Source organism: Brachionichthys hirsutus, unplaced genomic scaffold, assembly GCF_040956055.1.
Source record: "Brachionichthys hirsutus isolate HB-005 unplaced genomic scaffold, CSIRO-AGI_Bhir_v1 contig_1145, whole genome shotgun sequence".
Taxonomy (NCBI): domain Eukaryota; kingdom Metazoa; phylum Chordata; class Actinopteri; order Lophiiformes; family Brachionichthyidae; genus Brachionichthys; species Brachionichthys hirsutus.
In genome coordinates, this window is record NW_027180315.1 from 687,545 (window position 1) to 714,646 (window position 27,102).

The 27,102-nt window shown below is 44.8% G+C and overlaps 10 non-coding genes across 10 annotated transcripts; all 10 read right to left on the minus strand.

The window, feature by feature from the left end:
* Positions 1-862: 862 nt before the first annotated feature.
* On the minus strand, positions 863-981 carry LOC137912324 (5S ribosomal RNA). The gene has a single exon (XR_011106202.1). It is a non-coding gene; the product is annotated as a 5S ribosomal RNA (ribosomal RNA).
* Positions 982-2,324: 1,343 nt separating this feature from the next.
* LOC137912335 (5S ribosomal RNA) lies at positions 2,325-2,443 on the minus strand. The gene has a single exon (XR_011106212.1). It is a non-coding gene; the product is annotated as a 5S ribosomal RNA (ribosomal RNA).
* Positions 2,444-3,756: 1,313 nt separating this feature from the next.
* LOC137912327 (5S ribosomal RNA) lies at positions 3,757-3,875 on the minus strand. The gene has a single exon (XR_011106205.1). It is a non-coding gene; the product is annotated as a 5S ribosomal RNA (ribosomal RNA).
* Positions 3,876-5,217: 1,342 nt separating this feature from the next.
* On the minus strand, positions 5,218-5,336 carry LOC137912498 (5S ribosomal RNA). The gene has a single exon (XR_011106355.1). It is a non-coding gene; the product is annotated as a 5S ribosomal RNA (ribosomal RNA).
* A 13,794-nt stretch (positions 5,337-19,130) lies between these two features.
* LOC137912476 (5S ribosomal RNA) lies at positions 19,131-19,249 on the minus strand. Its single transcript, XR_011106333.1, has one exon. It is a non-coding gene; the product is annotated as a 5S ribosomal RNA (ribosomal RNA).
* Positions 19,250-20,692: 1,443 nt separating this feature from the next.
* On the minus strand, positions 20,693-20,811 carry LOC137912477 (5S ribosomal RNA). The gene has a single exon (XR_011106334.1). It is a non-coding gene; the product is annotated as a 5S ribosomal RNA (ribosomal RNA).
* Positions 20,812-22,254: 1,443 nt separating this feature from the next.
* On the minus strand, positions 22,255-22,373 carry LOC137912492 (5S ribosomal RNA). Its single transcript, XR_011106349.1, has one exon. It is a non-coding gene; the product is annotated as a 5S ribosomal RNA (ribosomal RNA).
* A 1,307-nt stretch (positions 22,374-23,680) lies between these two features.
* LOC137912482 (5S ribosomal RNA) lies at positions 23,681-23,799 on the minus strand. Its single transcript, XR_011106339.1, has one exon. It is a non-coding gene; the product is annotated as a 5S ribosomal RNA (ribosomal RNA).
* Positions 23,800-25,129: 1,330 nt separating this feature from the next.
* Positions 25,130-25,248, minus strand: LOC137912487 (5S ribosomal RNA). The gene has a single exon (XR_011106344.1). It is a non-coding gene; the product is annotated as a 5S ribosomal RNA (ribosomal RNA).
* Positions 25,249-26,522: 1,274 nt separating this feature from the next.
* Positions 26,523-26,641, minus strand: LOC137912483 (5S ribosomal RNA). The gene has a single exon (XR_011106340.1). It is a non-coding gene; the product is annotated as a 5S ribosomal RNA (ribosomal RNA).
* Positions 26,642-27,102: the final 461 nt, after the last annotated feature.

A 27,102-nucleotide genomic window follows, 5' to 3' on the forward strand; every position in this document is an offset into this window, starting at 1 on the left:
AGATACAAATCAAACCATACAGGGCAATGCAGCCTCATGGTAGTACGGGTAGTGCGGTTAGCAGGAGCTAACGTAGCATTGCTAGTATCTCCCTTGTGCCGGTCTCAAGCCCGGATAAATGCAGAGAGTTGCATCAGGAATGGTGTGGTGTTGGTTGGAAATAAGAAGGCAGTAGCAGTTCCAACCACTTAACTTTATCAGAACATCTTTAGTACATCTTTAGTACATCTTTAGTACATCTTTAGTACATCTTTAGTGCACCTTTAGTACATCTTGAGTACAACTCGCTCTGGAACATCAACTCTGCATTCTTCTTCTCTCATTCTCTCTCTCGCTCCTCTCGCTTCTTCTGCAGTCCCTATTTCTCAGCATCAGAGTACTTACGCCCTCTTGTGGCGAAAGCATAGAACACAAAAAATGGCATCCGGCGAAAATATTTTCCAAAATAATTATGCATGCAATAAACTTCTTGATCTTGATCATCTTGGAATACATTTAATTCTGAAATCGATCCTGTCTGGATACAAAAAAGGTCCAATCTCTGCTGTCCAATCGCAGCTGTTCAATCACTGATCAAAGATCAAATTAAAAGATGATGAACATCAAATATACAGATCAAATAAAATATCTACAAATCAAAGGAAGCACAATTTTATATATATAATCACACATGGTCATTTTACTCTGGCGTCATCCATGCTTGTGTCATTACAAATAAATAAATAAAATCAACCTATGAAATCAATCAACTGCTCAAGGAAAGTCATCAATCACAAGTCTTCAAATTGACAACCATCTTGATTTCCGACTTTTGGATGAAAAAATTCCATTTTGTTTGCCCGCAGCCTCAGGGATGAGGAAAAGCTTACGGCACCCGGTATTCCCAGGCGGTCTCCCATCCAAGTACCAACCAGGCCCGACCCTGCTTAGCTTCCGAGATCGGACGAGACCGGGCGTGTTCAGAGTGGTATGGCCGTACACGAAAGCCGTGGCGAAAAGGACAGTATATAAACACGACTGTCCAAACTCGGCAGACCGCCGTGTATTAAAAAAAAAACAAATACTTTCCCAGCGGGCGTCACCTTGTATCTCCGCCTGTCACGCGGAAGACCGGGGTTCGGTTCCCCGACGGGGAGATGTTCTTTGTATCCAGGCATCCGGCGTAAATATTTTCCAAAGAAATTAAGCATGCAATCAACTTCTTGATCAATCTTGGAACACATTTAATTCTGAGATCCATCCTGTCTCGATACAAAAAGGTTCATTCTTTGCTGTCCAATCACAGCTGTTCAATCACTGATCAAAGATCGAATTAAAAGATGATGAACATCAAAGATACAAATCAAATAAAAGATGATGAACATCAAAGATACAGATCAAATAAAAGATGATGAACATCAAAGATACAGATCAAATAAAAGATGATGAACATCAAAGATACAGATCAAATAAAAGATGATGAACATCAAAGATACAAATCAAACCATACAGGGCAATGCAGCCTCATGGTAGTACGGGTAGTGCGGTTAGCAGGAGCTAACGTAGCATTGCTAGTATCTCCCTTGTGCCGGTCTCAAGCCCGGATAAATGCAGAGAGTTGCATCAGGAATGGTGTGGTGTTGGTTGGAAATAAGAAGGCAGTAGCAGTTCCAACCACTTAACTTTATCAGAACATCTTTAGTACATCTTTAGTACATCTTTAGTACATCTTTAGTGCACCTTTAGTACATCTTGAGTACAACTCGCTCTGGAACATCAACTCTGCATTCTTCTTCTCTCATTCTCTCTCTCGCTCCTCTCGCTTCTTCTGCAGTCCCTATTTCTCAGCATCAGAGTACTTACGCCCTCTTGTGGCGAAAGCATAGAACACAAAAAATGGCATCCGGCGAAAATATTTTCCAAAAGAATTATTCATGCATTAAACTTCTTGATCTTGATCATCTTGGAATACATTTAATTCTGAAATCGATCCTGTGTGGATACAAAAAAGGTCCAATCTCTGCTGTCCAATCGCAGCTGTTCAATCACTGATCAAAGATCAAATTAAAAGATGATGAACATCAAATATACAGATCAAATAAAATATCTAAAAATCAAAGGAAGCACAATTTTATATATATAATCACACATGGTCATTTTACTCTGGCGTCATCCATGCTTGTGTCATTAAAAATAAATAAATAAATAAAATCAACCTATGAAATCAATCAACTGCTCAAGGAAAGTCATCAATCACAAGTCTTCAAATTGACAACCATCTTGATTTCCGACTTTTGGATGAAAAAATTCCATTTTGTTTGCCCGCAGCCTCAGGGATGAGGAAAAGCTTACGGCACCTGGTATCCCCAGGCGGTCTCCCATCCAAGTACTAACCAGGCCCGACCCTGCTCAGCTTCCGAGATCGGACGAGATCGGGCGTGTTCAGAGTGGTATGGCCGTAGACGAAAGCTGCGGCGAAAAGGAAGTATATAAACACGACTGTCCAAACTCGGCGGAGCGCCGTGTATAACAAAAAAAAAATACTTTCCCAGCGGGCGTCACCTTGTATCTCCGCCTGTCACGCGGAAGACCGGGGTTCGGTTCCCCGACGGGGAGATGTTCTTTGTATCCAGGCATCCGGCGTAAAGATTTTCCAAAGAAATTAAGCATGCAATCAACTTCTTGATCAATCTTGGAACACATTTAATTCTGAGATCCATCCTGTCTCGATACAAAAAGGTTCATTCTTTGCTGTCCAATCACAGCTGTTCAATCACTGATCAAAGATCAAATTAAAAGATGATGAACATCAAAGATACAGATCAAATAAAAGATGATGAACATCAAAGATACAGATCAAATAAAAGATGATGAACATCAAAGATACAGATCAAATAAAAGATGATGAACATCAAAGATACAAATCAAACCATACAGGGCAATGCAGTCTCATGGTAGTACGGGTAGTGCGGTTAGCAGGAGCTAACGTAGCATTGCTAGTATCTCCCTTGTGCCAGTCTCAAGCCCGGATAAATGCAGAGAGTTGCATCAGGAATGGTGTGGTGTTGGTTGGAAATAAGAAGGCAGTAGCAGTTCCAACCACTTAACTTTATCAGAACATCTTTAGTACATCTTTAGTACATCTTTAGTACATCTTTAGTACATCTTTAGTGCACCTTTAGTACATCTTGAGTACAACTCGCTCTGGAACATCAACTCTGCATTCTTCTTCTCTCATTCTCTCTCTCGCTCCTCTCGCTTCTTCTGCAGTCCCTATTTCTCAGCATCAGAGTACTTACGCCCTCTTGTGGCGAAAGCATAGAACACAAAAAATGGCATCCGGCGAAAATATTTTCCAAAATAATTATGCATGCAATAAACTTCTTGATCTTGATCATCTTGGAATACATTTAATTCTGAAATCGATCCTGTCTGGATACAAAAAAGGTCCAATCTCTGCTGTCCAATCGCAGCTGTTCAATCACTGATCAAAGATCAAATTAAAAGATGATGAACATCAAATATACAGATCAAATAAAATATCTACAAATCAAAGGAAGCACAATTTTATATATATAATCACACATGGTCATTTTACTCTGGCGTCATCCATGCTTGTGTCATTACAAATAAATAAATAAAATCAACCTATGAAATCAATCAACTGCTCAAGGAAAGTCATCAATCACAAGTCTTCAAATTGACAACCATCTTGATTTCCGACTTTTGGATGAAAAAATTCCATTTTGTTTGCCCGCAGCCTCAGGGATGAGGAAAAGCTTACGGCACCCGGTATTCCCAGGCGGTCTCCCACCCAAGTACCAACCAGGCCCGACCCTGCTTAGCTTCCGAGATCGGACGAGACCGGGCGTGTTCAGAGTGGTATGGCCGTACACGAAAGCCGTGGCGAAAAGGACAGTATATAAACACGACTGTCCAAACTCGGCAGACCGCCGTGTATTAAAAAAAAACAAATACTTTCCCAGCGGGCGTCACCTTGTATCTCCGCCTGTCACGCGGAAGACCGGGGTTCGGTTCCCCGACGGGGAGATGTTCTTTGTATCCAGGCATCCGGCGTAAATATTTTCCAAAGAAATTAAGCATGCAATCAACTTCTTGATCAATCTTGGAACACATTTAATTCTGAGATCCATCCTGTCTCGATACAAAAAGGTTCATTCTTTGCTGTCCAATCACAGCTGTTCAATCACTGATCAAAGATCGAATTAAAAGATGATGAACATCAAAGATACAAATCAAATAAAAGATGATGAACATCAAAGATACAGATCAAATAAAAGATGATGAACATCAAAGATACAGATCAAATAAAAGATGATGAACATCAAAGATACAGATCAAATAAAAGATGATGAACATCAAAGATACAAATCAAACCATACAGGGCAATGCAGCCTCATGGTAGTACGGGTAGTGCGGTTAGCAGGAGCTAACGTAGCATTGCTAGTATCTCCCTTGTGCCGGTCTCAAGCCCGGATAAATGCAGAGAGTTGCATCAGGAATGGTGTGGTGTTGGTTGGAAATAAGAAGGCAGTAGCAGTTCCAACCACTTAACTTTATCAGAACATCTTTAGTACATCTTTAGTACATCTTTAGTACATCTTTAGTGCACCTTTAGTACATCTTGAGTACAACTCGCTCTGGAACATCAACTCTGCATTCTTCTTCTCTCATTCTCTCTCTCGCTCCTCTCGCTTCTTCTGCAGTCCCTATTTCTCAGCATCAGAGTACTTACGCCCTCTTGTGGCGAAAGCATAGAACACAAAAAATGGCATCCGGCGAAAATATTTTCCAAAAGAATTATTCATGCATTAAACTTCTTGATCTTGATCATCTTGGAATACATTTAATTCTGAAATCGATCCTGTGTGGATACAAAAAAGGTCCAATCTCTGCTGTCCAATCGCAGCTGTTCAATCACTGATCAAAGATCAAATTAAAAGATGATGAACATCAAATATACAGATCAAATAAAATATCTAAAAATCAAAGGAAGCACAATTTTATATATATAATCACACATGGTCATTTTACTCTGGCGTCATCCATGCTTGTGTCATTAAAAATAAATAAATAAATAAAATCAACCTATGAAATCAATCAACTGCTCAAGGAAAGTCGTCAATCACAAGTCTTCAAATTGACAACCATCTTGATTTCCGACTTTTGGATGAAAAAATTCCATTTTGTTTGCCCGCAGCCTCAGGGATGAGGAAAAGCTTACGGCACCTGGTATTCCCAGGCGGTCTCCCATCCAAGTACTAACCAGGCCCGACCCTGCTCAGCTTCCGAGATCGGACGAGATCGGGCGTGTTCAGAGTGGTATGGCCGTAGACGAAAGCTGCGGCGAAAAGGAAGTATATAAACACGACTGTCCAAACTCGGCGGAGCGCCGTGTATAACAAAAAAAAAAAACTTTCCCAGCGGGCGTCACCTTGTATCTCCGCCTGTCACGCGGAAGACCGGGGTTCGGTTCCCCGACGGGGAGATGTTCTTTGTATCCAGGCATCCGGCGTAAAGATTTTCCAAAGAAATTAAGCATGCAATCAACTTCTTGATCAATCTTGGAACACATTTAATTCTGAGATCCATCCTGTCTCGATACAAAAAGGTTCATTCTTTGCTGTCCAATCACAGCTGTTCAATCACTGATCAAAGATCAAATTAAAAGATGATGAACATCAAAGATACAAATCAAATAAAAGATGATGAACATCAAAGATACAGATCAAATAAAAGATGATGAACATCAAAGATACAGATCAAATAAAAGATGTTGAACATCAAAGATACAAATCAAACCATACAGGGCAATGCAGCCTCATGGTAGTACCGGTAGTGCGGTTAGCAGGAGCTAAGGTAGCATTGCTAGTATCTCCCTTGTGCCGGTCTCAAGCCCGGATAAATGCAGAGAGTTGCATCAGGAATGGTGTGGTGTTGGTTGGAAATAAGAAGGCAGTAGCAGTTCCAACCACTTAACTTTATCAGAACATCTTTAGTACATCTTTAGTACATCTTTAGTACATCTTTCGTACATCTTTAGTACATCTTTCGTACATCTTTAGTGCATCTTTAGTACATCTTGAGTACAACTCGCACTGGAACATCAACTCTGCATTCTTCTTCTCTCATTCTCTCTCTCGCTCCTCTCGCTTCTTCTGCAGTCCCTATTTCTCAGCATCAGAGTACTTACGCCCTCTTGTGGCGAAAGCATAGAACACAAAAAATGGCATCCGGCGAAAATATTTTCCAAAAGAATTATTCATGCATTAAACTTCTTGATCTTGATCAATCTTGGAATACATTTAATTCTGAAATCGATCCTGTCTGGATACAAAAAAGGTCCAATCTCTGCTGTCCAATCACAGCTGTTCAGTCACTGATCAAAGATCAAATTAAAAGATGATGAACATCAAAGATACAGATCAAATAAAATATCTAAAAATCAAAGGAAGCACAATTTTATATATATAATCACACATGGTCATTTTACTCTGGCGTCATCCATGCTTGTGTCATTAAAAATAAATAAATAAATAAAATCAACCTATGAAATCAATCAACTGCTCAAGGAAAGTCATCAATCACAAGTCTTCAAATTGACAACCATCTTGATTTCCGACTTTTGGATGAAAAAATTCCATTTTGTTTGCCCGCAGCCTCAGGGATGAGGAAAAGCTTACGGCACCTGGTATTCCCAGGCGGTCTCCCATCCAAGTACTAACCAACCTTAGCCCAACTGTTTCCGAAACGGTGTCAAGTCGGGGCATATTGCGTTGACGGTGGCACCACCGGCTTGACCCCCAGATTACTTTTTTTTCGGGGTACGCTAAAAATCGGGGGGCGACCCCCCCGCGTCCGGGGCGGCCCCAGCTACGATCGTGGGGGGTCGCCCCCCCCGCAACGCGCCCCCCCCGGATGGGGGGCCCCCTCAAAATCTATGGGGTTAATGGACATTTCCGGCTTTCCGACACCAGGGGGAGCATGTGAGGGGGGTCCCCACTGTCCAAATGGTCCGCAGGTTGTCAACTTACCTCCATCAATGGCTTTTGATGGAGGGGTCTTTTGGGGGGGTCCAAGGTGTCGCAAAGGTATATATTTTGGCAACTTACCTAATGTGTGCCAAATCAATGGGGGTTGGTGGGGGGTCACTTGGGGGGGTCACTTTGGGGTGGGGGGGTCACTCCGGGGGGGGGTCCAAGGTGTCAGAAAGGTATATATTTTGGCAACTTACCTAATGTGTGCCAAATCAATGGGGGTTGGTGGGGGGGTCACTTGGGGGGGTCACTTTGGGGTGGGGGGGTCACTCCGGGGGGGGGTCCAAGGTGTCAAAAAGGTACATATTTTGGCAACTTACCTAATGTGTGCCAAATCAATGGGGGTTGGTGGAGTGGTCACTTGGGGGGTCACTTTGGGGAGGGGGGGTCACATGGGGGGGGGGGGTCCCAAGGTGTCAAAAAGGTACATATTTTGGCAACTTACCTAATGTGTGCCAAATCAATGGGGGTTGGTGGAGGGGTCACTTGGGGGGGTCACGGGGGGGGGGTCACTTGCTGGGGGTCACTTGGGGCGGGGGGGTCCAAGGTGTCATTTAGGTACATTTTTTGGCAACTTACCAAATGTGTCAAATAAAAGGGTCTTGCTGGGGGGTCTTTGCCAATGAGTACCAGGACAAACTTTATATGAATCAGCATCAGCAAATCGAGCCGAATCCAATGGTACCAGTCCCGTGGCTCTACGACAAAGCGTTATATAACCGTAACGGGAGTGTAGTAGCGCCTTATTAAAGCCCCCCTTTGACCCCCGGGGGCAAACGAGGCGTCGGTTAGCATCTCCTAATTGAGACGGACGCAACGGTACCTGTCTTGTCACGGTACGACGCCGCACGGCTGCGTGGCGTGTGAAAAACCTTAACGGAAGGTATTCATTCGCTATTAAAGCTGGCCTTTGACCCCACGGGCAAACAAGGGGTCAGTTAACATCTCCTCATCGAGACGGACGCAACGGTACCAGGCACTAAGGGCTACGACCTTCCTGTCAGCCGTGAGAAGCGTTTGAACTTGGTCTTCATGCACCCAGAGCTAAGCGCTCCTCTCTCTGGCTGCAGCGGTCAGCATGTTCACCTCTCTGGGGGGCTGACCTTTAGGGATTTTGACTTGGCTTGGGGGGGGATACAATGTAGAGACCGAGCCGATTCCAACGAGCCCGGGGTCAAAGCTGTGCGACCTTCCTGTGAGCCGTGAAAAATGGGAGAGTTTTTGCTTTTCGGCTGATCAGACAGAAATCCGTGCAGCTGCCAGGTCAAAAGGCCGAGTGAACACACAGGCTTCATGATAATGATGAATATACTTATTAGATAGACTGTAGAGTACAAGTACAGTTACACATGAGCATGTATTGCAGTAGAAGTACAGGCAGCTCATGACACTGGAGGAACCAAACATGCAGACAGCAGAGAGCTCCTTTCTCTGGGTGCAGGGGTCAGCATGTTCACCTCTCTGGGGGGCTGACCTTTAGGGATTTTGACTTGGCTTGGGGGGGGATACAATGTAGAGACCGAGCCGATTCCAACGAGCCCGGGGTCAAAGCTGTGCGACCTTCCTGTGAGCCGTGAAAAATGGGAGAGTTTTTGCTTTTCGGCTGATCAGTCACAAATCCGTGCAGCTGCCAGGTCAAAAGGCCCAGTGAACACACAGGCTTCATGATAATGATGAATATACTTATTAGATAGACTGTAGAGTACAAGTACAGTCACACATGAGCAAGTATTGCAGTACAAGTACAGGCAGGTCATGACACTGTAGGAACCAAACATGCAGACAGCAGAGAGCAGCTTTCTCTGGCTGCAGCGGTCAGCATGTTCACCCCTCTGGGGGGCTGACCTTTAGGGATTTTGACTTGGCTTGGGGGGGGATACAATGTAGAGACCGAGCCGATTCCAACGAGCCCGGGGTCAAAGCTGTGCGACCTTCCTGTGAGCCGTGAAAAATGGGAGAGTTTTTGCTTTTCGGCTGATCAGACAGAAATCCGTGCAGCTGCCAGGTCAAAAGGCCCAGTGAACACACAGGCTTCATGATAATGATGAATATACTTATTAGACAGACTGTAGAGTACAAGTACAGTCACACATGAGCAAGTATTGCAGTACAAATACAGGCAGGTCATAACACTGTAGGAACCAAACATGCAGACAGCAGAGAGCAGCTTTCTCTGGCTGCAGCGGTCAGCATGTTCACCTCTCTGGGGGGCTGACCTTTAGGGATTTTGACTTGGCTTGGGGGGGGATACAATGTAGAGACCGAGCCGATTCCAACGAGCCCGGCCTCAAAGCTGTGCGACCTTCCTGTGAGCCGTGAAAAATGGGAGAGTTTTTGCTTTTCGGCCTGTTCACAAATCCATGCATGCAGCACCTCGCTCGCAAGGCCGAGTGAACAGACAGGCCGTACATGCAGGTCATGACCCTGCAGGAACCAAACATGACTTTAGGTGTGTTTTCCGGTCTGTCAGGCATCCAGTGACACCTGGCTTTACATCCTGCCTGCATGGGAACTGACCCTAACAGGCCTGGCAATCACCCGCTAGCAATTCACTGTTCTTTGCCTGTATGGTTTTGATCCGGGTTCCACTTTATTAACTTGTACTGGGACAAACAAGGTGTCAATCCGCATCAGCAGATCGAGCCGAATCCAACAAGACCAAGCATGACTGCCTACGACCTTCCTGTCAGCCGTGAGAAGCGTTTGAACTTGGTCTTCATGCACCCAGAGCTAAGAGCTCCTCTCTCTGGCTGCAGCGGTCAGCATGTTCACCTCTCTGGGGGGCTGACCTTTAGGGATTTTGACTTGGCTTGGGGGGGGATACAATGTAGAGACCGAGCCGATTCCAACGAGCCCGGGGTCAAAGCTGTGCGACCTGCCTGTGAGCCGTGAAAAATGGGAGAGTTTTTGCTTTTTGGCCTGATGCAGCCGGGTCAAAGGCAGAGTGAACAGACAGGCTTTACATGCAGGTCATGACCCTGCAGGTCAAACTGCACATCATACAGCATCAGCGGATCGAGGGGAATCCAACGGTAGCACTCCCGTGTCGCTACGACGCAGCCCGGCCGCGCGGCGGGCGAAAACCTGGTATGCTAAGGCTTTGGGCCTAGCGCTCTCCCAGGTCACCCCGCGCTTTTAAAACGCGTACCGGGAAAAACAGCACATCAAACCACATCAGCGGAAAGAGACGAATCCGACGGTGGCGGCCACGTGTCTGTACGACAAGGCACGGCCGCGCGGCGGGGAAAAAAGGGAAGGTAGCATAGCGTGGCGTTTTAGCACGTGACCTCCCTCTGATTTCGGGGCCAAACGAGGCATCGGCTGACATCTGCTCGTCGAGCCGGATCCAGTGGTGCCGGTGTGCTTTCACGTGAGAGGGACCATGTCGACGTGCCCTCAAAATGTCTGTTTTCCCCTCAAATACGGCCTCCCACCCCCTTTGACCTCGCAGCGCGCAGTCTGCTTTCTGGGCCTCATTTGGCTTGCCATGCAGCTGCCGCCCTGGAAACAGCACCGGGGCATCTCCCTGAGGTGTAGAATCAGAATCTGGAGGAAGCGTGTCGCTGGCCCCTCCCACACAGGAAGTAGCCGTCCCTACGGGCCAGCGCCCCCTCCAGCGCCCCCTCTGGATTCCGGTTCGGGGGCGTCAGCCGAGGGCCTCCTGAAAGTTTCAAGTCGTTCGGTGCTACGGGGGCCGAGAGACGCGGCCCCAAAGGTCGCCAAATCCCACCCAAAACGGCCCGCCACGGGCAAACCGCAAGGCCGAGAGAGGTCAAACCAGTGCACAACCACTCCACCTTGAGCAGAGAATAACATATAAAAAATTCAGCCCAATCGCTCCAGAGGAAAGATTGATCATAACCCTGGGATCCACCAAAAAAGGCTGGCTGAGTCTGGTGTGACCTGACACCATCCACAGGTGGCCGGTTGACCCGGGCACCGAAACTTTTCAAACACGTCCCCCAGTTCTCATGCAGGGTACCCCAGGAACGCGTCCTGTCGCTTTCAGCTGTCTGAGTGTCACGGTATGGGAGCTGCGGGCCCGACCCCACAGGGGTCATGTGTGAGGAAGCCTAGCGCGGGCCCTTCCAGTACGGGAAGGGCCCTTCGCAGAGGGCCAGTTCCACCAAACTCTGGATTCTGGTTCAGAGGCGGCAGACGAGGGCTCCCTGAAAGTTTGAACCCGGTCGGAGCTACGGGGGCCGAGTTTAGCGGGTCCTGTGGGATGAAAAACTTCAAAGAGCAACGCCCCGCCACGGGCAAACGAAAAGGCCGAGAGGGGTCAAACCACCTCAGACCCGGTCGTCCTCCGGGTCCGAATAACATATTAAAATTTCAGCCCAATCGCTCCAGAGGAAACAGCGGTGAGGCAGTGGGTCCACTGCGGCTTCACCTCTGACCTCAGACTGTCTGGAAGTGTTCTATTGACCCGCCGTGCTCAAAGGTCACGTGAAACGCATGACACGTGTGGTCGGAGTGATTGTGTGAACTGTCAGGTATCCGTTGACACCAAGCACGACCTTCTGGGTGCCCGGGAAGTGACCCCACGGGCCCCTAAATGACCCCCCCTCGCGCTGTAAATCTACCCGCCGCGCAGTGCACCTTTCTGGGCATGGCTTTGAGCAGTGTGCCCCTGTCCGTTTGGGAGGGAAGGTTCCGTTTTCCGAGGGCGAAACGGGACAAACAACACATCAAAACGCATCAGCGGACCGAGACGAATCCAATGGTCGTGGTCCCGTGTCGCTACGACCAGGCACGGCCTCGTGACGTGCAAAAAACCGAAACGGAAGGTCTAAAAACAACAAATATAATTTTAATAATATTATTAAATAAGCCTAATAAAGTAGTTATAATAAGTTAACATTAGAAGAAAGACAAATACATAAATTGGGGACCTTTATTTTTTTTTACATTGTTTTTCAGAGTTAAAGAGCCCTGTCACCAGCTGTGGGGGCTTTTCACACCCTTAACGAGCGGCACATTCCATTCTCTGTCCTTCCACCCCTCCCCCACAGCCTCTCAGGGGCCAGCACTCATCTTGGAAAAGGGTTGTTGGTGGGGGGATAGAGTGGGGAGGTCATGTGGGGGGGTCACGTGGGGAGGGGTCAGGTGGTTCCCAATAGGTCAATATCCTGCCAACTTACCTAATATTTGCCAAACCAATGGGGCTTGGTGGTGGGGGTCACGTGGGGGGTGCCACGTGTGTCATAAAGGTCAATATATTGCCCACTTACCTCATATACCCAAATCAATGGGTCTTGGTGGGGGGGTCACTTGGGGGGCGGTCCAAAAGGTCAATATTTTGCCCACTTACCTCATATATGCCAAATCAATGGGTCTTGGTTGGGGGGTCACTCGGGGGGGGGGGGGCTTGGTCCAAAAGGTCAATATCTTGCCCACTTACCTCATATACCCAAATCAATGGGTCTTGGTGGGGGGGTCACTTGGGGGGCGGTCCAAAAGGTCAATATCTTGCCCACTTACCTCATATATGCCAAATCAATGGGTCTTGGTTGGGGGGTCACTCGGGGGGGGGGGGGCTTGGTCCAAAAGGTCAATATCTTGCCCACTTACCTCATATACCCAAATCAATGGGTCTTGGTGGGGGGGGTCACTTGGGGGGCGGTCCAAAAGGTCAATATCTTGCCCACTTACCTCATATATGCCAAATCAATGGGTCTTGGTTGGGGGTCACTCGGGGGGGGGGGGCTTGGTCCAAAGGGTCGATAACTTGCCCACTTACCACATGTCTCAGAAATCGACTGCTGTCCAAAGGGTCGATAACTTGCCCACTTACCACATGTCTCAGAAATCGACTGCTGTCCAAAGGGTCGATAACTTGCCCACTTACCACATGTCTCAGAAATTGATCGCTGTCCAAAGGGTCGATAACTTGCCCACTTACCACATGTGTCCCAAATGAATGGGGGACCAAATGAATGGGTGTCCAAAGGGTCGATAACTTGCCCACTTACCACATGTCTCAAAAATTGAGCGGTGTCCAAAGGGTTGATAACTTGCCCACTTACCACATGTGTTCAAAATGAATGGGTGTCCAAAGGGCCACCAAATGAATGGGTGTCCAAAGGGTCGATAACTTGCCCACTTACCACATGTGTCCAAACTGAATGGGTACCCCAAGGGCCACCAAATGAATGGGTGTCCAAAGGGTCGATAAGTTGCCCACTTACCACATGTGTCCAAAGGGTCGATAACTTGCCCACTTACCACATGTGTCCAAACTGAATGGGTACCCCAAGGGCCACCAAATGAATGGGTGTCCAAAGGGTCGATAACTTGCCCACTTACCACATGTGTCCAAAGGGTCGATAACTTGCCCACTTACCACATGTGTTCAAAATGAATGGGTGTCCAAAGGGTCGATAACTTGCCCACTTACCACATGTGTCCAAAGGGTCGATAACTTGCCCACTTACCACATGTCTCAGAAATCGACTGCTGTCCAAAGGGTCGATAACTTGCCCACTTACCACATGTCTCAGAAATCGACTGCTGTCCAAAGGGTCGATAACTTGCCCACTTACCACATGTGTCAGAAATTGATCGCTGTCCAAAGGGTCGATAACTTGCCCACTTACCACATGTGTCCCAAATGAATGGGGGACCAAATGAATGGGTGTCCAAAGGGTTGATAACTTGCCCACTTACCACATGTCTCAAAAATTGAGCGGTGTCCAAAGGGTCGATAACTTGCCCACTTACCACATGTGTTCAAAATGAATGGGTGTCCAAAGGGCCACCAAATGAATGGGTGTCCAAAGGGCCACCAAATGAATGGGTGTCCAAAGGGTCGATAACTTGCCCACTTACCACATGTGTCCAAAGGGTCGATAACTTGCCCACTTACCACATGTGTCCAAACTGAATGGGTACCCCAAGGGCCACCAACTGAATGGGTGTCCAAAGGGTCGATAACTTGCCCACTTACCACATGTGTCCAAAGGGTCGATAACTTGCCCACTTACCACATGTGTCCAAACTGAATGGGTACCCCAAGGGCCACCAAATGAATGGGTGTCCAAAGGGTCGATAACTTGCCCACTTACCACATGTGTCCAAAGGGTCGATAACTTGCCCACTTACCACATGTGTCCAAACTGAATGGGTACCCCTAGGGCCACCAAATGAATGGGTGTCCAAAGGGTCGATAACTTGCCCACTTACCACATGTGTCCAAAGGGTCGATAACTTGCCCACTTACCACATGTCTCAGAAATCGATCGCTGTCCAAAGGGTCGATAACTTGCCCACTTACCACATGTATCCAAAGGGTCGATAACTTGCCCACTTACCACATGTGTCCAAAGGGTCGATAACTTGCCCACTTACCACATGTCTCAGAAATCGACTGCTGTCCAAAGGGTCGATAACTTGCCCACTTACCACATGTCTCAGAAATCGACTGCTGTCCAAAGGGTCGATAACTTGCCCACTTACCACATGTCTCAGAAATCGACTGCTGTCCAAAGGGTCGATAACTTGCCCACTTACCACATGTGTCCCAAATGAATGGGGGACCAAATGAATGGGTGTCCAAAGGGTCTATAACTTGCCCACTTACCACATGTCTCAGAAATCGACTGCTGTCCAAAGGGTCGATAACTTGCCCACTTACCACATGTCTCAGAAATCGACTGCTGTCCAAAGGGTCGATAACTTGCCCACTTACCACATGTGTCCCAAATGAATGGGGGACCAAATGAATGGGTGTCCAAAGGGTTGATAACTTGCCCACTTACCACATGTCTCAAAAATTGAGCGGTGTCCAAAGGGTCGATAACTTGCCCACTTACCACATGTGTTCAAAATGAATGGGTGTCCAAAGGGCCACCAAATGAATGGGTGTCCAAAGGGTCGATAACTTGCCCACTTACCACATGTGTCCAAAGGGTCGATAACTTGCCCACTTAACACATGTGTCCAAACTGAATGGGTACCCCAAGGGCCACCAAATGAATGGGTGTCCAAAGGGTCGATAACTTGCCCACTTACCACATGTGTCCAAAGGGTCGATAACTTGCCCACTTACCACATGTCTCAGAAATCGACTGCTGTCCAAAGGGTCGATAACTTGCCCACTTACCACATGTCTCAGAAATCGACTGCTGTCCAAAGGGTCGATAACTTGCCCACTTACCACATGTCTCAGAAATTGATTGCTGTCCAAAGGGTCGATAACTTGCCCACTTACCACATGTGTCCCAAATGAATGGGGGACCAAATGAATGGGTGTCCAAAGGGTTGATAACTTGCCCACTTACCACATGTCTCAAAAATTGAGCGGTGTCCAAAGGGTCGATAACTTGCCCACTTACCACATGTGTTCAAAATGAATGGGTGTCCAAAGGGCCACCAAATGAATGGGTGTCCAAAGGGTCGATAAGTTGCCCACTTACCACATGTGTCCAAAGGGTCGATAACTTGCCCACTTACCACATGTGTCCAAACTGAATGTGTACCCCAAGGGCCACCAAATGAATGGGTGTCCAAAGGGTCGATAACTTGCCCACTTACCACATGTCTCAGAAATCGACTGCTGTCCAAAGGGTCGATAACTTGCCCACTTACCACATGTCTCAGAAATCGACTGCTGTCCAAAGGGTCGATAACTTGCCCACTTACCACATGTCTCAGAAATTGATCGCTGTCCAAAGGGTCAATAACTTGCCCACTTACCACATGTGTCCCAAATGAATGGGGGACCAAATGAATGGGTGTCCAAAGGGTTGATAACTTGCCCACTTACCACATGTTTCAAAAATTGAGCGGTGTCCAAAGGGTCGATAACTTGCCCACTTACCACATGTGTTCAAAATGAATGGGTGTCCAAAGGGTCGATAACTTGCCCACTTACCACATGTCTCAGAAATCGATCGCTGTCCAAAGGATCGATAACTTGCCCACTTACCACATGTTTCAGAAATCGACTGCTGTCCAAAGGGTCGATAACTTGCCCACTTACCACATGTGTCCCAAATGAATGGGGGACCAAATGAATGGATGTCCAAAGGGTCAATAACTTGCCCACTTACCACATGTCTCAAAAATTGAGCGGTGTCCAAAGGGTCGATAACTTGCCCACTTACCACATGTGTCCAAACTGAATGGGTACCCCAAGGGCCACCAAATGAATGGGTGTCCAAAGGGTCAATAACTTGCCCACTTACCACATGTGTTCAAAATGAATGGGTGTCCAAAGGGTCGATAACTTGCCCACTTACCACATGTCTCAGAAATCGACCGCTGTCCAAAGGGTTGATAACTTGCCCACTTACCACATGTCTCAGAAATCGACCACTGTCCAAAGGGTCGATAACTTGCCCACTTACCACATGTCTCAGAAATCAATCGCTGTCCAAAGGGTCGATAAGTTGCCCACTTACCACATGTGTCCCAAATGAATGGGGGACCAAATGAATGGGTGTCCAAAGGGTCGATAACTTGCCCACTTACCACATGTCTCAAAAATTGAGCGGTGTCCAAAGGGTCGATAACTTGCCCACTTACCACATGTGTCCAAAGGGTCGATAACTTGCCCACTTACCACATGTCTCAGAAATCGACCGCTGTCCAAAGGGTCGATAACTTGCCCACTTACCACATGTCTCAGAAATCGATCGCTGTCCAAAGGGTCGATAAGTTGCCCACTTACCACATGTGTCCCAAATGAATGGGGGACCAAATGAATGGGTGTCCAAAGGGTCGATAACTTGTCCACTTACCACATGTCTCAGAAATCGATCGCTGTCCATAGGGTAGATAACTTGCCCACTTACCCCCAAGTGACCCCCCCCACCAAGACCCATCGATTTGGGTATATGAGGTAAGTGGGCAAGATATTGACCTTTTGGACCGCCCCCCCAAGACCCATTGATTTGGCATATATGAGGTAAGTGGGCAAGATATTGACCTTTTGGACAAAGCCCCCCCCCCGAGTGACCCCCCAACCAAGACCCATTGATTTGACATATATGAGGTAAGTGGGCAAGATATTGACCTTTTGGACAAAGCCCCCCCCCCCGAGTGACCCCCCAACCAAGACCCATTGATTTGACATATATGAGGTAAGTGGGCAAGATATTGACCTTTTGGACAAAGGCCCCCCCCCCCCGAGTGACCCCCCCAACCAAGACCCATTGATTTGACATATATGAGGTAAGTGGGCAATATATTGACCTTTTGGACCAAGGGCCCCCCCCCCCGAGTGACCCCCCAACCAAGACCCATTGATTTGGCATACATGAGGTAAGTGGACAGTTTACTTTACCTTTGTACAGCTGGGACCCCCCCCCCGCAAAGATTTCGCCCATATGAGGTAAGTGGCCAGTTTAAGGACCATTTGTCCCCCCCCCCCATGAAAAAAGAGAAAAAGAGCTTTTGGTGCCACCTAGTGTATTTTTCATGACAGCGCAATAGGGGTGTCATTTGCGTGCAGGATACATTGCAAATTGACGTCGAGAAGTCCGACGGAGGCTCAGGCAGCCCTTCGCCTCAATACGGGTTCAATTGGCAACCTACGGCCATTCATTTTTTGTCCAAAACCCCCCTGGTGAGCTTACCAGGCCCGACCCTGCTTAGCTTCCGAGATCGGACGAGATCGGGAGTGTTCAGAGTGGTATGGCCGTAGACGAAAGCTGCGGCGAAAAGGACAGTGTATAAACACGACTGTCCAAACTCGGCGGACCGCCGTGTATTACAAAAAAAAAAATACTTTCCCAGCGGGCGTCACCTTGTATCTCCGCCTGTCACGCGGAAGACCGGGGTTCGGTTCCCCGACAGGGAGATGTTCTTTGTATCCAGGCATCCGGCGTAAATATTTTCCAAAGAAATTAAGCATGCAATCAACTTCTTGATCAATCTTGGAACACATTTAATTCTGAGATCCATCCTGTCTCGATACAAAAAGGTTCATTCTTTGCTGTCCAATCACAGCTGTTCAATCACTGATCAAAGATCAAATTAAAAGATGATGAACATCAAAGATACAAATCAAATAAAAGATGATGAACATCAAAGATACAGATCAAATAAAAGATGATGAACATCAAAGATACAAATCAAATAAAAGATGATGAACATCAAAGATACAGATCAAATAAAAGATGATGAACATCAAAGATACAGATCAAATAAAAGATGATGAACATCAGAGATACAGATCAAATAAAAGATGATGAACATCAAAGAGACAAATCAAACCATACAGGGCAATGCAGCCTCATGGTAGTACCGGTAGTGCGGTTAGCAGGAGCTAACGTAGCATTGCTAGTTTCTCCCTTGTGCCGGTCTCAAGCCCGGATAAATGCAGAGAGTTGCATCAGGAATGGTGTGGTGTTGGTTGGAAATAAGAAGGCAGTAGCAGTTCCAACCACTTTACTTTATCAGAACATCTTTAGTACATCTTTAGTACATCTTTAGTGCATCTTTAGTACATCTTTAGTGCATCTTTAGTACATCTTTAGTGCATCTTTAGTACATCTTGAGTACAACTCGCACTGGAACATCAACTCTGCATTCTTCTTCTCTCATTCTCTCTCTCGCTCCTCTCGCTTCTTCTGCAGTCCTTATTTCTCAGCATCAGAGTACATACGCCATCTTGTGGCGAAAGCAGAGAACACAAAAAATGGCATCCGGCGAAAATATTTTCCAAAAGAATTATTCATGCATTAAACTTCTTGATCTTGATCATCTTGGAATACATTTAATTCTGAAATCGATCCTGTCTGGATACAAAAAAGGTCCAATCTCTGCTGTCCAATCGCAGTTGTTCAATCACTGATCAAAGATCAAATTAAAAGATGATGAACATCAAATATACAGATCAAATAAAATATCTAAAAATCAAAGGAAGCACAATTTTATATATATAATCACACATGGTCATTTTACTCTGGCGTCATCCATGCTTGTGTCATTAAAAATAAATAAATAAATAAAATCAACCTATGAAATCAATCAACTGCTCAAGGAAAGTCATCAATCACAAGTCTTCAAATTGACAACCATCTTGATTTCCGACTTTTGGATGAAAAAATTCCATTTTGTTTGCCCGCAGCCTCAGGGATGAGGAAAAGCTCACGGCACCTGGTATTCCCAGGCGGTCTCCCATCCAAGTACTAACCAGGCCCGACCCTGCTTAGCTTCCGAGATCGGACGAGATCGGGAGTGTTCAGAGTGGTATGGCCGTAGACGAAAGCTGCGGCGAAAAGGACAGTATATAAACACGACTGTCCAAACTCGGCGGACCGCCGTGTATTACAAAAAAAAAAATACTTTCCCAGCGGGCGTCACCTTGTATCTCCGCCTGTCACGCGGAAGACCGGGGTTCGGTTCCCCGACGGGGAGATGTTCTTTGTATCCAGGCATCCGGCGTAAATATTTTCCAAAGAAATTAAGCATGCAATCAACTTCTTGATCAATCTTGGAACACATTTAATTCTGAGATCCATCCTGTCTCGATACAAAAAGGTTCATTCTTTGCTGTCCAATCACAGCTGTTCAATCACTGATCAAAGATCAAATTAAAAGATGATGAACATCAAAGATACAAATCAAATAAAAGATGATGAACATCAAAGATACAGATCAAATAAAAGATGATGAACATCAAAGATACAAATCAAATAAAAGATGATGAACATCAAAGATACAGATCAAATAAAAGATGATGAACATCAAAGATACAGATCAAATAAAAGATGATGAACATCAGAGATACAGATCAAATAAAAGATGATGAACATCAAAGAGACAAATCAAACCATACAGGGCAATGCAGCCTCATGGTAGTACCGGTAGTGCGGTTAGCAGGAGCTAACGTAGCATTGCTAGTTTCTCCCTTGTGCCGGTCTCAAGCCCGGATAAATGCAGAGAGTTGCATCAGGAATGGTGTGGTGTTGGTTGGAAATAAGAAGGCAGTAGCAGTTCCAACCACTTTACTTTATCAGAACATCTTTAGTACATCTTTAGTACATCTTTAGTGCATCTTTAGTACATCTTTAGTGCATCTTTAGTACATCTTTAGTGCATCTTTAGTACATCTTGAGTACAACTCGCACTGGAACATCAACTCTGCATTCTTCTTCTCTCATTCTCTCTCTCGCTCCTCTCGCTTCTTCTGCAGTCCTTATTTCTCAGCATCAGAGTACTTACGCCCTCTTGTGGCGAAAGCAGAGAACACAAAAAATGGCATCCGGCGAAAATATTTTCCAAAAGAATTATTCATGCATTAAACTTCTTGATCTTGATCATCTTGGAATACATTTAATTCTGAAATCGATCCTGTCTGGATACAAAAAAGGTCCAATCTCTGCTGTCCAATCGCAGCTGTTCAATCACTGATCAAAGATCAAATTAAAAGATGATGAACATCAAATATACAGATCAAATAAAATATCTAAAAATCAAAGGAAGCACAATTTTATATATATAATCACACATGGTCATTTTACTCTGGCGTCATCCATGCTTGTGTCATTAAAAATAAATAAATAAATAAAATCAACCTATGAAATCAATCAACTGCTCAAGGAAAGTCATCAATCACAAGTCTTCAAATTGACAACCATCTTGATTTCCGACTTTTGGATGAAAAAATTCCATTTTGTTTGCCCGCAGCCTCAGGGATGAGGAAAAGCTCACGGCACCTGGTATTCCCAGGCGGTCTCCCATCCAAGTACTAACCAGGCCCGACCCTGCTTAGCTTCCGAGATCGGACGAGATCGGGAGTGTTCAGAGTGGTATGGCCGTAGACGAAAGCTGCGGCGAAAAGGACAGTATATAAACACGACTGTCCAAACTCGGCGGACCGCCGTGTATTACAAAAAAAAAAATACTTTCCCAGCGGGCGTCACCTTGTATCTCCGCCTGTCACGCGGAAGACCGGGGTTCGGTTCCCCGACGGGGAGATGTTCTTTGTATCCAGGCATCCGGCGTAAATATTTTCCAAAGAAATTAAGCATGCAATCAACTTCTTGATCAATCTTGGAACACATTTAATTCTGAGATCCATCCTGTCTCGATACAAAAAGGTTCATTCTTTGCTGTCCAATCACAGCTGTTCAATCACTGATCAAAGATCAAATTAAAAGATGATGAACATCAAAGATACAAATCAAATAAAAGATGATGAACATCAAAGATACAGATCAAATAAAAGATGATGAACATCAAAGATACAAATCAAATAAAAGATGATGAACATCAAAGATACAGATCAAATAAAAGATGATGAACATCAAAGATACAGATCAAAAAAAAGATGATGAACATCAGAGATACAGATCAAATAAAAGATGATGAACATCAAAGAGACAAATCAAACCATACAGGGCAATGCAACCTCATGGTAGTACCGGTAGTGCGGTTAGCAGGAGCTAACGTAGCATTGCTAGTTTCTCCCTTGTGCCGGTCTCAAGCCCGGATAAATGCAGAGAGTTGCATCAGGAATGGTGTGGTGTTGGTTGGAAATAAGAAGGCAGTAGCAGTTCCAACCACTTTACTTTATCAGAACATCTTTAGTACATCTTTAGTACATCTTTAGTGCATCTTTAGTACATCTTTAGTGCATCTTTAGTACATCTTTAGTGCATCTTTAGTACATCTTGAGTACAACTCGCTCTGGAACATCAACTCTGCATACTTCTTCTCTCATTCTCTCTCTCGCTCCTCTCGCTTCTTCTGCAGTCCCTATTTCTCAGCATCAGAGTACTTACGCCCTCTTGTGGCGAAAGCATAGAACACAAAAAATGGCATCCGGCGAAAATATTTTCCAAAAGAATTATTCATGCATTAAACTTCTTGATCTTGATCATCTTGGAATACATTTAATTCTGAAATCGATCCTGTGTGGATACAAATGAGGTCCAATCTCTGCTGTCCAATCGCAGCTGTTCAATCACTGATCAAAGATCAAATTAAAAGATGATGAACATCAAATATACAGATCAAATAAAATATCTAAAAATCAAAGGAAGCACAATTTTATATATATAATCACACATGGGCATTTTACTCTGGCGTCATCCATGCTTGTGTCATTAAAAATAAATAAATAAATAAAATCAACCTATGAAATCAATCAACTGCTCAAGGAAAGTCATCAATCACAAGTCTTCAAATTGACAACCATCTTGATTTCCAACTTTTGGATGAAAAAATTCCATTTTGTTTGCCCGCAGCCTCAGGGATGAGGAAAAGCTTACGGCACCTGGTATTCCCAGGCGGTCTCCCATCCAAGTACTAACCAGGCCCGACCCTGCTTAGCTTCCGAGATCGGACGAGACCGGGCGTGTTCAGAGTGGTATGGCCGCAGACAAAAGCTGCGGCGAAAAGGACAGTATATAAACCCGACTGTCCAAACTCGGCGGACCGCCGTGTATAACAAAAAAAAAATACTTTCCCAGCGGGCGTCACCTTGTATCTCCGCCTGTCACGCGGAAGACCGGGGTTCGGTTCCCCGACGGGGAGATGTTCTTTGTATCCAGGCATCCGGCGTAAATATTTTCCAAAGAAATTAAGCATGCAATCAACTTCTTGATCAATCTTGGAACACATTTAATTCTGAGATCCATCCTGTCTCGATACAAAAAGGTTCATTCTTTGCTGTCCAATCACAGCTGTTCAATCACTGATCAAAGATCAAATTAAAAGATGATGAACATCAAAGATACAAATCAAATAAAAGATGATGAACATCAAAGATACAGATCAAATAAAAGATGATGAACATCAAAGATACAGATCAAATAAAAGATGTTGAACATCAAAGATACAAATCAAACCATACAGGGCAATGCAGCCTCATGGTAGTACCGGTAGTGCGGTTAGCAGGAGCTAACGTAGCATTGCTAGTTTCTCCCTTGTGCCGGTCTCAAGCCCGGATAAATGCAGAGAGTTGCATCAGCAATGGTGTGGTGTTGGTTGGAAATAAGAAGGCAGTAGCAGTTCCAACCACTTAACTTTATCAGAACATCTTTAGTACATCTTTAGTGCATCTTTAGTACATCTTTAGTGCATCTTTAGTACATCTTGAGTACAACTCGCTCTGGAACATCAACTCTGCATACTTCTTCTCTCATTCTCTCTCTCGCTCCTCTCGCTTCTTCTGCAGTCCCTATTTCTCAGCATCAGAGTACTTACGCCCTCTTGTGGCGAAAGCATAGAACACAAAAAATGGCATCCGGCGAAAATATTTTCCAAAAGAATTATTCATGCATTAAACTTCTTGATCTTGATCATCTTGGAATACATTTAATTCTGAAATCGATCCTGTGTGGATACAAATGAGGTCCAATCTCTGCTGTCCAATCGCAGCTGTTCAATCACTGATCAAAGATCAAATTAAAAGATGATGAACATCAAATATACAGATCAAATAAAATATCTAAAAATCAAAGGAAGCACAATTTTATATATATAATCACACATGGGCATTTTACTCTGGCGTCATCCATGCTTGTGTCATTAAAAATAAATAAATAAATAAAATCAACCTATGAAATCAATCAACTGCTCAAGGAAAGTCATCAATCACAAGTCTTCAAATTGACAACCATCTTGATTTCCAACTTTTGGATGAAAAAATTCCATTTTGTTTGCCCGCAGCCTCAGGGATGAGGAAAAGCTTACGGCACCTGGTATTCCCAGGCGGTCTCCCATCCAAGTACTAACCAGGCCCGACCCTGCTTAGCTTCCGAGATCGGACGAGATCGGGCGTGTTCAGAGTGGTTTGGCCGTAGACGAAAGCTGCGGCGAAAAGGACAGTATATAAACACGACTGTCCAAACTCGGCGGACCGCCGTGTATTACAAAAAAAAAAATACTTTCCCAGCGGGCGTCACCTTGTATCTCCGCCCGTCACGCGGAAGACCGGGGTTCGGTTCCCCGACGGGGAGATGTTCTTTGTATCCAGGCATCCGGCGTAAATATTTTCCAAAGAAATTAAGCATGCAATCAACTTCTTGATCAATCTTGGAACACATTTAATTCTGAGATCCATCCTGTCTCGATACAAAAAGGTTCATTCTTTGCTGTCCAATCACAGCTGTTCAATCACTGATCAAAGATCAAATTAAAAGATGATGAACATCAAAGATACAAATCAAATAAAAGATGATGAACATCAAAGATACAGATCAAATAAAAGATGATGAACATCAAAGATACAGATCAAATAAAAGATGTTGAACATCAAAGATACAAATCAAACCATACAGGGCAATGCAGCCTCATGGTAGTACCGGTAGTGCGGTTAGCAGGAGCTAACGTAGCATTGCTAGTTTCTCCCTTGTGCCGGTCTCAAGCCCGGATAAATGCAGAGAGTTGCATCAGGAATGGTGTGGTGTTGGTTGGAAATAAGAAGGCAGTAGCAGTTCCAACCACTTAACTTTATCAGAACATCTTTAGTACATCTTTAGTACATCTTTAGTACATCTTTAGTACATCTTTAGTTCATCTTTAGTGCATCTTTAGTACATCTTGAGTACAACTCGCACTGGAACATCAACTCTGCATTCTTCTTCTCTCATTCTGTCTCTCGCTCCTCTCGCTTCTTCTGCAGTCCCTATTTCTCAGCATCAGAGTACTTACGCCCTCTTGTGGCGAAAGCATAGAACACAAAAAATGGCCTCCGGCGAAAATATTTTCCAAAACAATTATTCATGCATTAAACTTCTTGATCTTGATCATCTTGGAATACATTTAATTCTGAAATCGATCCTGTCTGGATACAAAACAGGTCCAATCTCTGCTGTCCAATCGCAGCTGTTCAGTCACTGATCAAAAATCAAATTAAAAGATGATGAACATCAAATATACAGATCAAATAAAATATCTAAAAATCAAAGGAAGCACAATTTTATATATATAATCACACATGGTCATTTTACTCTGGCGTCATCCATGCTTGTGTCATTAAAAATAAATAAATAAATAAAATCAACCTATGAAATCAATCAACTGCTCAAGGAAAGTCATCAATCACAAGTCTTCAAATTGACAACCATCTTGATTTCCGACTTTTGGATGAAAAAATTCCATTTTGTTTGCCCGCAGCCTCAGGGATGAGGAAAAGCTTACGGCTCCTGGTATTCCCAGGCGGTCTCCCATCCAAGTACTAACCAGGCCCGACCCTGCTTAGCTTCCGAGATCTGACGAGATCGGGCGTGTTCAGAGTGGTATGGCCGTAGACGAAAGCTGCGGCGAAAAGGACAGTATATAAACACGACTGTCCAAACTCGGCGGACCGCCGTGTATTACAAAAAAAATAATACTTTCCCAGCGGGCGTCACCTTGTATCTCCGCCTGTCACGCGGAAGACCGGGGTTCGGTTCCCCGACGGGGAGATGTTCTTTGTATCCAGGCATCCGGCGTAAATATTTTCCAAAGAAATTAAGCATGCAATCAACTTCTTGATCAATCTTGGAACACATTTAATTCTGAGATCCATCCTGTCTCGATACAAAAAGGTTCATTCTTTGCTGTCCAATCACAGCTGTTCAATCACTGATCAAAGATCAAATTAAAAGATGATGAACATCAAAGATACAAATCAAATAAAAGATGATAAACATCAAAGATACAGATCAAATAAAAGATGATGAACATCAAAGATACAAATCAAACCATACAGGGCAATGCAGCCTCATGGTAGTACGGGTAGTGCGGTTAGCAGGAGCTAACGTAGCATTGCTAGTATCTCCCTTGTGCCGGTCTCAAGCCCGGATAAATGCAGAGAGTTGCATCAGCAATGGTGTGGTGTTGGTTGGAAATAAGAAGGCAGTAGCAGTTCCAACCACTTAACTTTATCAGAACATCTTTAGTACATCTTTAGTGCATCTTTAGTACATCTTTAGTGCATCTTTAGTACATCTTGAGTACAACTCGCTCTGGAACATCAACTCTGCATACTTCTTCTCTCATTCTCTCTCTCGCTCCTCTCGCTTCTTCTGCAGTCCCTATTTCTCAGCATCAGAGTACTTACGCCCTCTTGTGGCGAAAGCATAGAACACAAAAAATGGCATCCGGCGAAAATATTTTCCAAAAGAATTATTCATGCATTAAACTTCTTGATCTTGATCATCTTGGAATACATTTAATTCTGAAATCGATCCTGTGTGGATACAAATGAGGTCCAATCTCTGCTGTCCAATCGCAGCTGTTCAATCACTGATCAAAGATCAAATTAAAAGATGATGAACATCAAATATACAGATCAAATAAAATATCTAAAAATCAAAGGAAGCACAATTTTATATATATAATCACACATGGGCATTTTACTCTGGCGTCATCCATGCTTGTGTCATTAAAAATAAATAAATAAATAAAATCAACCTATGAAATCAATCAACTGCTCAAGGAAAGTCATCAATCACAAGTCTTCAAATTGACAACCATCTTGATTTCCAACTTTTGGATGAAAAAATTCCATTTTGTTTGCCCGCAGCCTCAGGGATGAGGAAAAGCTTACGGCACCTGGTATTCCCAGGCGGTCTCCCATCCAAGTACTAACCAGGCCCGACCCTGCTTAGCTTCCGAGATCGGACGAGATCGGGCGTGTTCAGAGTGGTTTGGCCGTAGACGAAAGCTGCGGCGAAAAGGACAGTATATAAACACGACTGTCCAAACTCGGCGGACCGCCGTGTATTACAAAAAAAAAAATACTTTCCCAGCGGGCGTCACCTTGTATCTCCGCCTGTCACGCGGAAGACCGGGGTTCGGTTCCCCGACGGGGAGATGTTCTTTGTATCCAGGCATCCGGCGTAAATATTTTCCAAAGAAATTAAGCATGCAATCAACTTCTTGATCAATCTTGGAACACATTTAATTCTGAGATCCATCCTGTCTCGATACAAAAAGGTTCATTCTTTGCTGTCCAATCACAGCTGTTCAATCACTGATCAAAGATCAAATTAAAAGATGATGAACATCAAAGATACAAATCAAATAAAAGATGATGAACATCAAAGATACAGATCAAATAAAAGATGATGAACATCAAAGATACAGATCAAATAAAAGATGTTGAACATCAAAGATACAA